Genomic DNA, 13505 nt, shown 5'->3' with positions numbered 1-13505 from the left:
TGGAGGAGGAAGAGGGCAGTTCTAGGTCAAAATCTGTGAGGCTTTGCGGTGAAAGTATTGGGAAGGGAGGGCTGGAAAAGTTCTTTCTTCCTCCAGAATAGCTGTGGTCTCTTCCCCAGCTGAACTCTCACTCTTTGTCTGCTCTAATCCGCATCTTCCCTCTGCCAGCTGGGTTTGTTTTGCAAACTCAAATCTGATCTCCTCAGTTTGTCCTGTGTGTCTTGCTCAGTTTTTGTGGCTCCATGTTTCCACCATATACACTTTAGAGTAAAGCATTCTACTTGCCCCTTTGTGACTGAAAAGGGAAAGTATTGTGGCTCTAATAATAGCAGAAACCTTCTAGTCCAGAGTATTTTGCAGAGGGCTGGTTACATCAGCAACTTTACTACTGCAACTCTCACTGTGACATTTGACTTATTGAAAACTGAAAGATTCAGCCCCGTTCAAATTTCATGTCCATGGAGCACACTCAGCTCTAGGGCAGTGGCCTTGTTTGCCAGAACAATGTTAGCATGAACGGAGAGGGTGATTCTGAATCTCTGTACCAGAGCAAAAACCCAAAAACTTGGTTAGATTTTTAGATTTAAAATGCCCTTTCATATTTTGTGATGCCTGGGAAATGCCTGTAATTGGTTATTCTGACAGAAGGGAGGAGAGCAGACATCTGCTTAAATTTTCTTGGAACAGGTCTGCAGATGAGTCTCTGATGGACTTTACTTTGGAAACCACACTAACATCACTCTGCAGGCCAGAATCACATATCAGGCCCTGAGGTTTGAGGGGTTGTCCTGCTCTGCCACAGCCCTCTGGCACACTCTTGGAGTAAGTCACTGGCTTCAGTGGAGTTACTTACCCAATACTGATTGCATTGGAAGGATGTGAACTTAAAAAGTGTTTGAGTAACAGGTGGCCAACAAAGGTCATCAGAAAGACAGGTCCAAAGGCAAAGCTTTTTTAACAGGTGTGCACAACCACTGTTGAAGGAGACTGCAGTAACTATTTCTAATGGTTATCCCTGAGGAAACCCCCTTTTGGCAGCAGCCTGGCCTTATGTTTCCCATCAATTGTAGCTTTGTCTCTTCTGAAGCCCCCCGCTGCAAACAACTGGCTGAGACAAGATGAATGGAAAACATTGCCTGTGCTAGAGAGGTAATGGCAAATCCCATGCCAGGAGGAATAATAAACAGGAGATCATTGATACAACTGTGCTAGTCTCGATGGGTTTTCCACCAGGCATGTGGAAGCACCTATAAAGGAGGCATTGTCTGTACTGTCACTGAAGGGAAACAGGAGGAATGAGCTCGATGGAGCAGGTGAGGGAAGGGTGGGTGTGCCTGGTGAGCAGAATTGATCAGTATCAGCAGGATGGGGAAGGAGTGGGTGAGCAACCACTGGGCTGTGAATGCTGAGGATCAAAAGGTGTCCATCAGGCTGTTGTTCATTAACCAGACCCCTGCTCTCAATCCTCGGTGATGAGCTGGGAACTGAGCTGCAGGTTTGAGTCTGGTGGCTTAAGGGCGTCTTGCCCAGAGCCTCCGTGCATGGATGCACATTTCACATCTTCAAATGGTGCAGGTTATCCGTGTGCAGGATCTGTGGTGCGGTGTTAGCAGAGCCTGGGCACCTGGAGATTTTAAGGTCGTTGAACCGACTGAATGGCTTTGTTTCTAACAGGAATGCAGAGTTAGGCCTGCGTTTGAGTGCTGTTGCAAATGTCCACCCCTGCAAGTGACACAATGCAGAAGAGATTCCTTGAGGGTGGGCTATTGCACTCCCTCCCCGGGATCTTCCTGTGACACTGTTCTACTGGGCAAGAAGCCCGGCAGCTTCAATGAACATGGCTATTGTTTTTCTCTAGGGACTTCACAGAAACTTCTTCTGAAATCCTGATTACAATCTCAGCCTGATTAAAAGGGATGGGGAAGGGTGTATCTCACCAATAAAGACACCCTGAGGCTGGGAACATTTGCAGACAGGAGCACCTCTTCTCCAGCCTCTCTGCCTTTGCTTCCTTGGCTGCAGATAACAAGTGCTTTGGTTCCAGTTTGCCTGATTCTTGGAAACCTGAGGCAGACAGCAGCCTGCTCTTCCAACATGCTGTAGAAAAAAATTAAAGGTGTGTGGGAGGGAGGAGGAGAAGAACTATTTCCTGCAGTGAAACTCGATCCTTTTCAACTTAAAAATAGGAGGAAAACAAATTCCTGTGGGACCTTCTATAAAAGGGTTTGACAGTTGCCTACTCTCAGCCCCACCTCCCAGAGCTCCTCATTTGTCTGATGCCTTGGAAAGAGCCCTCCTGAACACAAACACAGATCTGTGACTGCAGCCCTGCTGCTGGGGGAAGCAGCTCTGCTCCACGGTGGGGGTCAGATGCAGGGGAGTGTAATGCACTGTGACAGGTAGCAAAGCCCAGGATTAAGTGTTCTTTGTGTGGACCTACCATGCAAACAGCATTTCCTGAGCCTCTTTTTCTTTGCTGTAATTTTTATCCAGACCACTATAAAGGTGCAAGGAATTGCTGAGCACTTTTGCAGGCCGTGTCAAGCCAGGAGCCCCCAGGAGGGATCACACAAACAGCAGCCAATCCCCCATCTGTGCTTGCATCCCCTCGTGGTGGCCCTTTGAGCTGTAAGCCACAGCCTGTGTGCGTGGCACCTGGACGAGAGGAAACTCTGGGCACACCTTACCCAGGCTTGATTGCCTGATCAGACTCCAGTGCCTCGAAGCCACAGCCATGTCCCTGCTCGTCCCTGCTGCTGGATGTCTGCTCTCCTCTCCCTCCCCACCCATCCTCTCACTCCTTTCTGCATCACCACCTGATTCCAGGGCTGAGTGGCAGTGCCACAGACCCCAACACAGCAGCCTGGCCCCCCTGCCCCCTGTGCTCTCCGCTGTCAGTCCTGCTCCTTCTTTTGCTTCACTTTCTCAGTCTTGCTCTCCTCTCCCTTTTACATCCTCCCTCCTTCAACACTCTGCATTGGCAGGGTAGGACTGAAGGCAGCTAGAGAGGCAGGATTTCTGGAAGCTCCTGCTCCTCTCTAGGGAAGAGAAAATTAAGCTTTAGGAGGCAGAAAAGATAGCCAGAAAGTCAACAGCATTGGCAATGGCACCCCACCAAGAATGCTGCTGCAGTTCTCCTGCCCCAGGGGTGACGTTGGACCTGACATGGCCTGGCACCATGACAGGCATTGATCAGAGTTGTGCCATGCTCTGCCCATGCTGCTACCGTGAGTCACTTCAGCTCTTGGCTCCAGTCCCTGCTGAAAGAGGGAAGGCTCCCAACAGGAGTGATTCACCATGCCTCACCAGCCGCCTTTCATCTGCTTCCAGCCAGATCACCTCGGGGCTGGAGCACTGGAGCTGTTCTGCTCCAGTGCTTTCCCATGGCCTCGCTGCAGAGCTGCTGTTCTCCTCCCTGACCTCCTTTAGACCTCCCAGGTTTGTGCTGTTAACACGTTCCTGTGATTCCTCCCTCCTGAGTCAGTAACAAACCACTTGTGGTGCGGGTCTTGGGGCTGTGCTGTCCATGGGGGTGCAGAGCCTGGCTGGAACAGGACCGTGCCTCTCTAAGTTGGGAACCACCCTCAGTCCTCCTGTGAGCTTGGGGATCACTATGCTCTGGGACCACATGAGCTGTTAGAGCCATCCCACTGGAGCCAATTAACAAGACTAGGTGCTTTTCAAAAGGCAAAGGGGTTTTAGGCTATGGGCTCAGGCCAGCTTCTGCTCTGGATAACGACATTATGCCTCACTGTGCCTCAAATCAGCCATGAGCTGACACAGTGTACTGTGTGTGTCCAACAGCACAGGCAGCTACCACAGCTCAGCTGATGAGCAATAATTCATTAGGCCTGTGTAACTCAGTCACTGCAACCGTCTCTTGATCCTTAACACAGCCAAATATATTCCCACTGTGATGTCACAAGAGTACAAAATTCATCTTTAAAAAAATAATTACCTATCATTGCTCATCCCTCATAAATCTGCAGCTCTTTGTCATCTATCCAGGCCAGCAACCTGTCCTTCCAAAGGCTGTTTCCACCTGTGTAGCCCAGAGTTGTACCTACTTAAGGAAAACAGGTGGCTTAGATGAATGCAAACCTCTCTCTGGTACAGACATGAGATCAAATGACTTGGATTATGATTGCTCAACAAGTAATTGCCCTTCAGCTGAAGCAACCTCAGCATTGTGTACATGCTTATAACTTGCCCAGCTCCTTCTCTGAGCTTGCACAATGTGGTTGTCTTAGTAAGTGTCTGATGCTTGCTGAACTAATCCAAACCAGCCAAAGTTCTGATTTGGACAGTCAGTCCTGGACAGTTTGACGTGTTACTTGTACTGCAGCTTCTTCTTTCCTCTGCATCCAAAAAGTCAGTTTTCCTCTTGCAGACACTTTAACTGCAATCACCAGGCTTTTGCCCTGGCATGTGCACAACCCCTTTAACCAGCTCTTTATCACCCCAAGAAACAGCTTTTTCTGTAGCACCTAGACACCTCCACCCCTAGCATCAGCTTGGTGTACCACTTGAACTCACCAACCAGTGGATTTCAAACTATCTTTAATGGAACGCCCATAAATCTGTCTGTAGAATGCCCTATGTTGATGTGTCACAATAAACCCTGAAGAAGGGAAACAGTCCATACCTTTGAGAGAGGAAGGAAGCAAGCACTCCTCAAGGTAGGCTGTGATCCAACTGCATGGAAGGCTTCATATAGAAATGTGGTGGGTTTGCTGAATTTTTTCTTTTCTTTCTAGCCGGCGTGGAAGAAAAGAGAGGATAGTTTCCAACAGGGAGGATAAAACAGTACAAATTAAATCCATTCTCTGGCCAGTGTAACAATTGTAATTTCCTGCTATTCCTTGGAAGCTGTACAACCCAAAAGGGAGATATTTCAAGACCGGTGTGTCGGGGTAGAAGCACATGCATCTGGTTATTTTTAATGGCAGCTCTGTCCCTAATTTTCAGTGCTGGCCTTGATGAAATGCCAGCTCCATTTCATTAACCTTTTGTCAGTATGGCAAAGAAGAAAAGGTGGCTCCCAGCTTTAGCACCTGAGATAAAGCTCCTTTTCCCAAAAAGCCATTAGAGGTCCTTAGCTATACCAGGAGAGTTTGGGGTATAGAATGGAAAGAAAAAGGGGAAAAAAAACCTCTCTGAAGGTTTGTGTAACAGAGTCTGTACAAGTCTCATATCTGCAGTCTTCATTACTGTCTGAAATGTGTGTTAGAACCGAGTAGCAATCAAGGTAACCATTTTCCTTTATAAGCCAAGAAAAATACTGGGTTTCTTTTCAGACCATTAGGAATAGTCTCTTTTAACAGGCCTCCTCTCCTTGCTTCATCTGGACTGCTTAAAAGCAAAAGAAAAGGCACAATTTCACAACCATGGCAGCTGGGAGCTGCACATGGGTTAGACCCCAACAAACAAACCTTCACCCTGGAAGTGCTTTCTCAGAATCCAAGACTTAATCCAACACCACAGCCAAAGGATTAGTGTTCTAGTGGTAAAGGATTAGTGTTCCGGTGGTAAAGCTGGGCAAGAGACAGGATTTTTGTTCTGTGAGAAATAATGCAGTGGGTTGGAGGTGGGAAGAAGGAGGAAACACAAAGTCAGATTTGTTCCAAAGCTCCAGTTTGTCGGGATGTCAGCACTAACGAAGCAGCACAATGCAGCTCCAGCCCTCTCCTCCCTCCTTCTCCTGCTCTGTAGGTATGACCAGTTCCTACAGCCACAATCCCTGCCGTGGTTGCTACTTCCTCCGTCAGCTTTTTATGGAAACATAATCCATTGCTGTGAGCACTGCTTGAGAGTCAGAGCAATGCCTGCAGCCCGGCTGGTGGCTGTGAGTTAGGGGAAGGCTCTTGGTTGAGCTGTAGCTGTTGCATAGCTCAGCCCAGCTCTGGTGCACCCAAAAAGCTCTGTCCAGATCCCCAGCTTCCAAGTGGTGAAAGACAGAGATGTTTGCTCTCTGAGCTGCAACCTCAGGAGGTTTGGACTTAGCTTATCATGTGAGATCAGGATCGCTGCTCCCAAAATGTCACCAGCGAGCTGTGGAGCAAGAAGAGGAGGAACCCTCACCCAAAATTCAGGCAATGCTAGAAAATGTCAGGTATTTGCACAGAGGAAGGCTTGGGGCTGGGAGGTTTAAGGGCTGATAGCATCTGTTCTCTGCCAGGTTCCTGTCATCTTGTACCACAGATCCTGAGGCCTCCTGACAAGTTTACACTGGGGCCTGGTAGCAGCAGAGCAGGAGGGACAGGCAGAGCCATGCCAAAGAGACAAAGCTGCGTCTCCCGAAGGCCTGTACTCACCAGCTCTGGGGAGCACCACCACCTTACTGGTGTGGGACGGCTCAGAGGCCGCCGTAGAGGGACACCTTCATCTGAGGGGAGAGGTTGTACTGTATAGGCACAGGACAGAAAAGGAGGAGCAGGAAGTGAGGGCAGAGATCTCCAAAGCTCGTGCTGGCCAGGGTGAGCAGGGACACAGGCTTGGCACAGTCCTGAGGCAACCATGCTGTGTGAAATAGAGCTCTGCCAGGACTCTGAGCTGCTGCTCATCAGAACGGGAATCCAGATGGCCAAGAGAGAGGGCTTCTCTTTTCAGGCAGCGATTGTGGCTCTGCCTTTGCAGGGGACGGAGCCGTGTTTGCTCTGGGCCGTTCCAGCACATACAGAGCATTCCAGAGAGCACATTCCCCTTGGCACAGTGCTCTGGTTTGGTACCTCCCAGGCTGTGACACTGCAGCACATGTGCCTGCCAGGCCACCAGCTCCGAGTCATCCCAGGAACGAGCACAGCAGTGAGCTGAGGAAGGGCCTGAGCTGCTCTCACAGCCAGGCAGAGGCCTTGTCAGAAATAAGCCAAGGAAGCAATCCAAAGCAGGGCAAAGTAAATTACGTTCAGAATTAAGACTGGAGGTGCTGGAAATGCTGGTTCTCTAGGCAGTGGTACAATCCGAGCTTCACCTTCTGTCGTGTTTCATGTCTTAACACTCCCACCTTCACTGCAAAAAGCAGTGGAGCTCGACTGTACGCAAAGGTCAGGATAGATTGAAAGGAATGGCTTCCATTTAGATGTAGTCACCTCCAGACAGGGCCCTGGGCTGCCCACTGCTTTGCAGAGACAAAAGTAACCAGTCTGGTGTGCCAGGTGTGGGATGGAGCCTGGAAAATCCTTGGAGTCCCCCCTGCTTGTACCATAGCTCAGTGCATCCATTTCTTGTGATCTGTCCTGTCACACTGAAATGGAGACAAGAGCAGAGATGGGTACTGATCCATTAGAAAATCCACCAAGTAAAAGCAGTTGGCTGGAAACCTGCTTTCTTGCAAACCAGAACATTTCTAGTCCACAGCGTTTAGCACATTCAAAGGCAATGCCAGCACACAAAAGCCAAGGACTAGAGGCCTGTAATTTGCCTCTCCCATCTCTGGGTTGCTGGAGTTGAGGGAACATTCCATGAGTTTCATTATGGTCTCCAGCTGCAAGCCAGGTTCTCCAGGACATCCGCTGCAGGCAGGGATTTGGACAAAGAGAAAAAGAGAGACGGTCTTGTGCACAGAGCCTGGGACGGGTCTCGGTTTGAGGTTTGAGCGAACCTGGGCCATTTGGGTGGGACCCACTGGAGTTAAGAGGCTCTGTGTGGTTTGGATTCAGACCCTGGCAGAACTAAGCTCCGGCCTTGATGAGCGCGCCTTGCTCCGAGGGGCTGGAGGGGACACTGAGCAGTCCAGTCAAGGGATGAGTGCTAAGAGCTCCTGGACACACGCAGTGAGGGCAAGGCATGGCTGCTGTTCCAAGCTCTCCTTTCCTTGTGCTTCTGCCCTGATTGCAGATGTCAGTGCAGGTGGTCATTGTTCTCAGTCCTCACGGAGCTATGGGGTTTCCTCCCTGCCCCTATTCATTGTAAACCAGGGCAGTAAACTTGGAATCTGTCTGGGATGGGATTTAGTCACAGAGGTGGGCCTTGGTGTTCTCTTGAAGCAAAATTCCAAAGCTGCAGCAACAGGATCTCATCTCAACATGGCATGTTATGGCTGACTGACTTAACACCTGCTTAAATTTGCTTAATTAAGTAAATGTGGGCTTATACACACCACAGCAAGAACCCACCAGAGCATTCTTCAGGGCTGAAATGACCAGCTGCAAAAAGCATCCATGTAACAAGGGATGCACATGTGAAGATGTGCACATCTTTTTTTGGCTTTGGATAGGCTGGAGGAATGTTTTTCTCATACACTGAGAATAACAAAGAGGATTAATCTCTGGGAAAAAAAAAATGGGGCACTATGTTGAAGTGGGTTTTCATCAGTCTTGTGCTATTGTGTGTGTATCTGGGGTTTACTAATGATTCGAATGAAAAGTAATCAGGAAAAGTGCTTGGAGAAGGAGATTTTCCTGTATTTATTTTGGACGCATGTCCAGTGGAAAAATATCTTCCCAAGCATTTTGCTTGGCGACGTGGCCTGTTTCATTTGGAGAACAATTGATGGTGATGATGAGTGGTGTTAGATGCGATCGCCGTTCGACAGCTTTTTGACTCGCCTGCAAGTCAAAACAGCAAATTCCATGCGACTGCACACGTGCGCTGAGGAGAGGGTGGGGAGGCAGAGGCCTTGGACACCCTGCTTGATGTGTTCACTGGGGTCTGTGCCAAACTCCTCACCAGGCACCGCCGGCTCGTTATCGCATCTCCTGCTTGCAGCAGCATCCCGAGGGGTTTGTTTTCTCTGCAGTTTGATGGGATACCATTGGATTAACGATGCCCTGGGTGTACTGCAGGGAGAGGTTTAGCCTCTTAGTGGAGAGCTTGCCCATGGCTCTGTGCATGGTGCATTCCGTGCTTACAGGAGCAGCTTGCTCCTGCTGGCTTTCTATTTCATGGAGTATATTCTCAGCTGATGCTGTCCTGGCTTTGTATTCACACCTTCCCAACTGTAGCCCTGCCCTTCCCTCCTCTCCTCCAGCTCCAGAGAGGACGAGGAGACTGACACACACAAAACCATCGCTCCCTGCGCTGGCAGCTCAACAGAGGGGCCACACAGGAGGTTAAATCAGTGAATACCATTTGTCTGGTTTCATTTCTGAAAAAGAAACAGCCGCCTGCCACATTCATTCCTCCCTTTGCCAAGGACTTTTCAGACCAATGGCCTCTGGTCTCGGTGGCACAAGGGATAAACCCAAAGTAACTCTGCTGAAATCTTCAGAATTGCTCCCAGGGTAACCGAGAGCAGAGCAGGGGCCCTGAGAGTTTCCTGAGCTTCACAGCCATAGCCGCAAGGCAAATAAAATGAGATTAACCAATTACAATTAAAATGAGAGAGAACTGCTTTTGACAGTAATTTTGAATTTCCCCTAAAACCACTTCCAGCTGTGACCTGTGACTCGCACAGCGTTTGCCTGAGATCTGCCCCTGGTTGTTTGTTATAACTGGTGCTTTCAAGGACACTCAGTCCTGCCTAACAAGAGGTTTCCTAGGCAAAAAGAAAAAAAAAAAAAAAATGGAAGAGGAACTAACACAGGGCATCCCTGCAGTGAGGCCCAGACACAAGAGCCCTTCTGGCAAGCAAATCAGAGCTGCCAGGCAGTCTCCAAGGAATTAAGCAGGGTAGTGCTTGCATCAAATTCCTGCAGCCCCACACAGATGTGCTGCTGTCATGCAACTGTGAATCCCACCCTGGGAACATCCTGATTCACACTGGTGTGGAGCAGATCTCTGGGCTCACAAAGAAGCTGGCTGTGCATGGCCTTGGCCTTGCAGAAGAGAGCAAGGCTATGTCTATAAGATAGGAATTACTATCATCATTCTTATCTAGAGCTTACAGAAAGTTTGTTATGCAGCAGTGCTCTCACCTTTGGAGCATCCAATCCTTTCAGACCAATTAATATCCTAAAATGAGTAGGTGGTTTTGAGTCAATCTTTGGCCTGTGCTACCATCCTCTAACAGAGTTTCTCCAGGTGCTGTTCAAAAAACAGCCCTGGAGGAGATTTTGGAGGAATAACATAACTGGGTGTGGGTTTTTACCCAAATATTATCAGCAGCTTGTGGCGTGCTCTCAGTGAATATGCTGCCGTTGCTTCCCATCAGGAGACTGGAGATTCCCTTTTGAGAGGATCAGAGAACAGCACTTCCTCCAAATCTCGTTTCAAACACCCAGCAGCACTCACAAGATTCAAGGCTCAGCCTTTTGGGGAAGGATGTTTTGCCTTTGATTAGAGATCAGGTGTTGCAAAAAGAGTTGGGCTTGGGGTGTTTGTCAGGAGATGCCTGCAGGTTTCTGCCTGGGCTGGTGAGTGAGCAGCCTCCACTACCAGCACCATCCCTGTGGCCATGAGCCCTGTACATGCTGCGTTCCTGCCCTTCCAGAATTTCCATATCCTGCCTTGAGGAAGCTGTGCCTTGCAGGGGAGTGGATCTTGAACTTTCTCCATCATGCAGTGCAGCAGGATTGATTTCCATGCTGCAGGGTGACAGGGCTGCAAGAGCAGCAACTTGGGCAAGTGATGAGGAGCGTAAAATTATATTTAAAGTTGCTATTTTTACTCTTCAGGCATAGAAGGTGAGAGGAAGAGTAGACAGAGATAAAGGTGCATCCTCTTAAGACTGCATTACCTGAATCAGAGTCTGTATTAGATTATTTAGACTGTGATCTGCCAGCTTTGAAGGCCCTCCAGGTGCTGTAGCACTCTCCTGTTGAGGTCAGGACCACAGTCACCTTTCTCTGTAGTTCCCATTGTCATTAGTGCTTTTTAAGAAGCTACTTATTCTTTAGAGATGAGGTCTAAAAGCAATTTTGGAAACAAAAAATGCCGTTTGTTACTCCCACACCAGCTGTACTTACTTAATTTGGAATGAATCAACTGCTCTTTGGTGCTGTTACACCTGGGTGACTTTCAAAACACTTTCGTATGAGCAACTGTCTGCCCACGCTGGGGTACTCTTGTCTCTGCAGACACCATGATTTGTTTTGTAAAGTACCTGAGTTTATATCTGAATTGCTACAGTCTCTTCTTAAAAGCTTCCCATGATGGACATTTCCCATTTCCCTAGGCAGCCCATCCTAAAGCTTTCTCTTCAGTTGGCTTTACCTACAGTACTGTAAAACTTCCTGGCAATAAATTAGGCTGATTTCTTCTTGCCCTGCCCAAGGTTCTGGAGAACAGTTCCTATCCCTTTTGCAAATATTGGAAGATCATTATCATGTTCCACTCATTCTTTTCTCTTCTAGACTAAACAAATTCCCTTCCTTCCACCTTTTTTTGCAGGCCATGTTTTCAAAACCTCTTTATCATTCATTTTTATTCTCTTTGCACACACTCCAGCCTATTGTCTTCCTGAATGTATACTGCCCCAAACTGAGGGGATGGAGTCTCCCACTACAGGGAAAATCTTTTCTAAACCCTTATCATCTTCATAACATCCTGTTTGGAATAATAGCCTGTGCAGCCAGCATCCCCAAAAATTATTTACTTTTTCAGCTATGTCTTCTTTGGTGATATTCAGGACAAGTTTTAGGGTGCCGTTAGCTGTGTGCTCTTTGTTTTCAGTTTAGACTCCCTTCATGAGTCTCAGTAGCCCCCCTCTCTGCCTGAGTTCTTCCATTTGTGGAAAAAAATGAAAGGAGGGAGAAAAATATATCCTTGATATACTAAACAGCCCCATACCCGCCTCATAAGATCTTACAGCCCTCAAAATATTTGCTTAATCTCCCAGTATCTTGGCAGGGCACATAGGTATTAGCGCTCCCAGGTGTTCTTATCCACTGATCTCAAAATATTCTCCTTCTTGTTTTAAACACGCGGAGAGTGAAGTGTTTGGAAGCTCAGTTTTCATAAGCAACAGAGATTCCCCCGCTCCATTTAAAGTCAGTGGAAAGTGTGGTTGCAAGCCAGCAGGAGAACTGGGCTTTAAGTGACAGGCTGGGGTCCCCTCGAAAGTTAATCCCACAGGCAGGAGTTAGAGCCCAGGTTTCCTGAGCCTGTCTGCTGAGCAGAGCCAGGCTGCTTCCCACTCAGCTCTGTGAACACACCTTGCATGGTCAAACCTATCTATAATCCCTGAAAACCTCCTCAGTCCTGGCAGGGATCACGGTGCCCTGGAGAAGAGTTGGGCTCATCACGGCTTGCTCTGCTCCCCAGCTAGAAATCTTGTTCCTCTCCTATTTGTTTGCACGTTGCGCAGTTGAAAAGCCCGTTAAAGAAAACAAACAGCACCTGTGCCAAGCTCTTTGGTTCTCCAGCAGTAAAAGATATTAATAGTTTCCAGCTCTGGATTTTGCATCTTGCCTTGCCAGAGCTCACCTGCTCTCTGTGAATCGGGATGCTGCTCAGTGCTGCTCACCGAACAAAAGGCTGGTTTGTAAAAGGCAAATCTGGGGGAATTTTTTAAATTCCAAAAATAGACAAGGGGGGGGAAATGTGCCAGCAAGATGGATCTCATTTCATTTCCCAAATCCCTCTGGTCTCCGGAGTTCATTCTTTGCTCTTAATGTTTCATGCTATGGCTTATTTTAGGCTCCTTAGTGGAAAGTTTAAAACATTTACTTAAAGGCAAAGCTTCAGCTGGCATAAACTGTCGCAGCTCCCTTGGCTTCAGTTGCCTTCAACAGAGGCACTGCCCTTTCGCATTTAAATTGCTCATTAGCGAATGGAAAACTGAGTTGCTTGAAATCATCTGCAAATACTAAGGAGAAAGGAATAGAGAGGAAGGGGCCACAGTATGGATTTCAGCTGAGAAATTGTCTTTCCACATGGACAGGTGCAAATGCAGAGCACTCCTGGCACTCACTGCTCTTCAAGTCTTTCTTCAGATCCCGCTCCAAAGCGGCTGCCAGTGCCCCCCCAGAAGCTCCGAGGGGCTGGTGATGCCAGATCTTGCTGGGCAGAAGGAATGAGGCTGCAGGAATCTCCTACAGGGCAGGCTAGGCTGCTGAGCACCGCCAGCCTGGAGCCATTTGAATGGCCCTGCCCTGGTGGAGCTCCTTTGTGCCACAGAGATGTGTCCAGAAGCACCAGGGGGTTCTGATAAATGTTTTTTTTTGGACACAAGCTCCTTGGCTAAAACCTTTGGGTCAGCCTGGAAAGGTGCTGGTTTAGCCAAACGGGCAGGATGAAGATTCCCTCTTGCATCTGGCAAGAGTCAATGCCCCATCCTGCAGCCATTCCACCTCCAAATTCCACCCATGCTGGCCTGATTTGCAGCCCTGGTGATCCCACAGGGAGGGCTAGAAAAGCACTGTCACAGTTGCCATTCAGTCAGTGCTTTCACAGGGAACATCTGCAAGCTCTGCCTTTTGTTCGGCATATCCTAAAGGAAAAAGAAGGGAAAAAAAAGAAAGAAAAATCTGCAAAGGTGCAATACATTTTTCTTTTGCTGTCAGGTTTAACGAACAGCAGCCATCTGAGCCTGCCCCATTTCATGAGGTTGTGTTACTGCACTGGTCCCTTTCTTGTGTGTCCTGACTTAAATGGAACCAACCTCCCAGAGTCTCCGGTAAATCACG

Source organism: Chamaea fasciata, unplaced genomic scaffold (assembly GCF_029207755.1).
Source record: "Chamaea fasciata isolate MVZ Bird 193981 ecotype frontalis unplaced genomic scaffold, bChaFas1.0.hap1 SCAF_18, whole genome shotgun sequence".
NCBI lineage: Eukaryota > Metazoa > Chordata > Aves > Passeriformes > Sylviidae > Chamaea > Chamaea fasciata.
The sequence above is the reverse complement of the archived record's forward strand: the minus strand, read 5'-3'. Positions refer to the sequence as shown.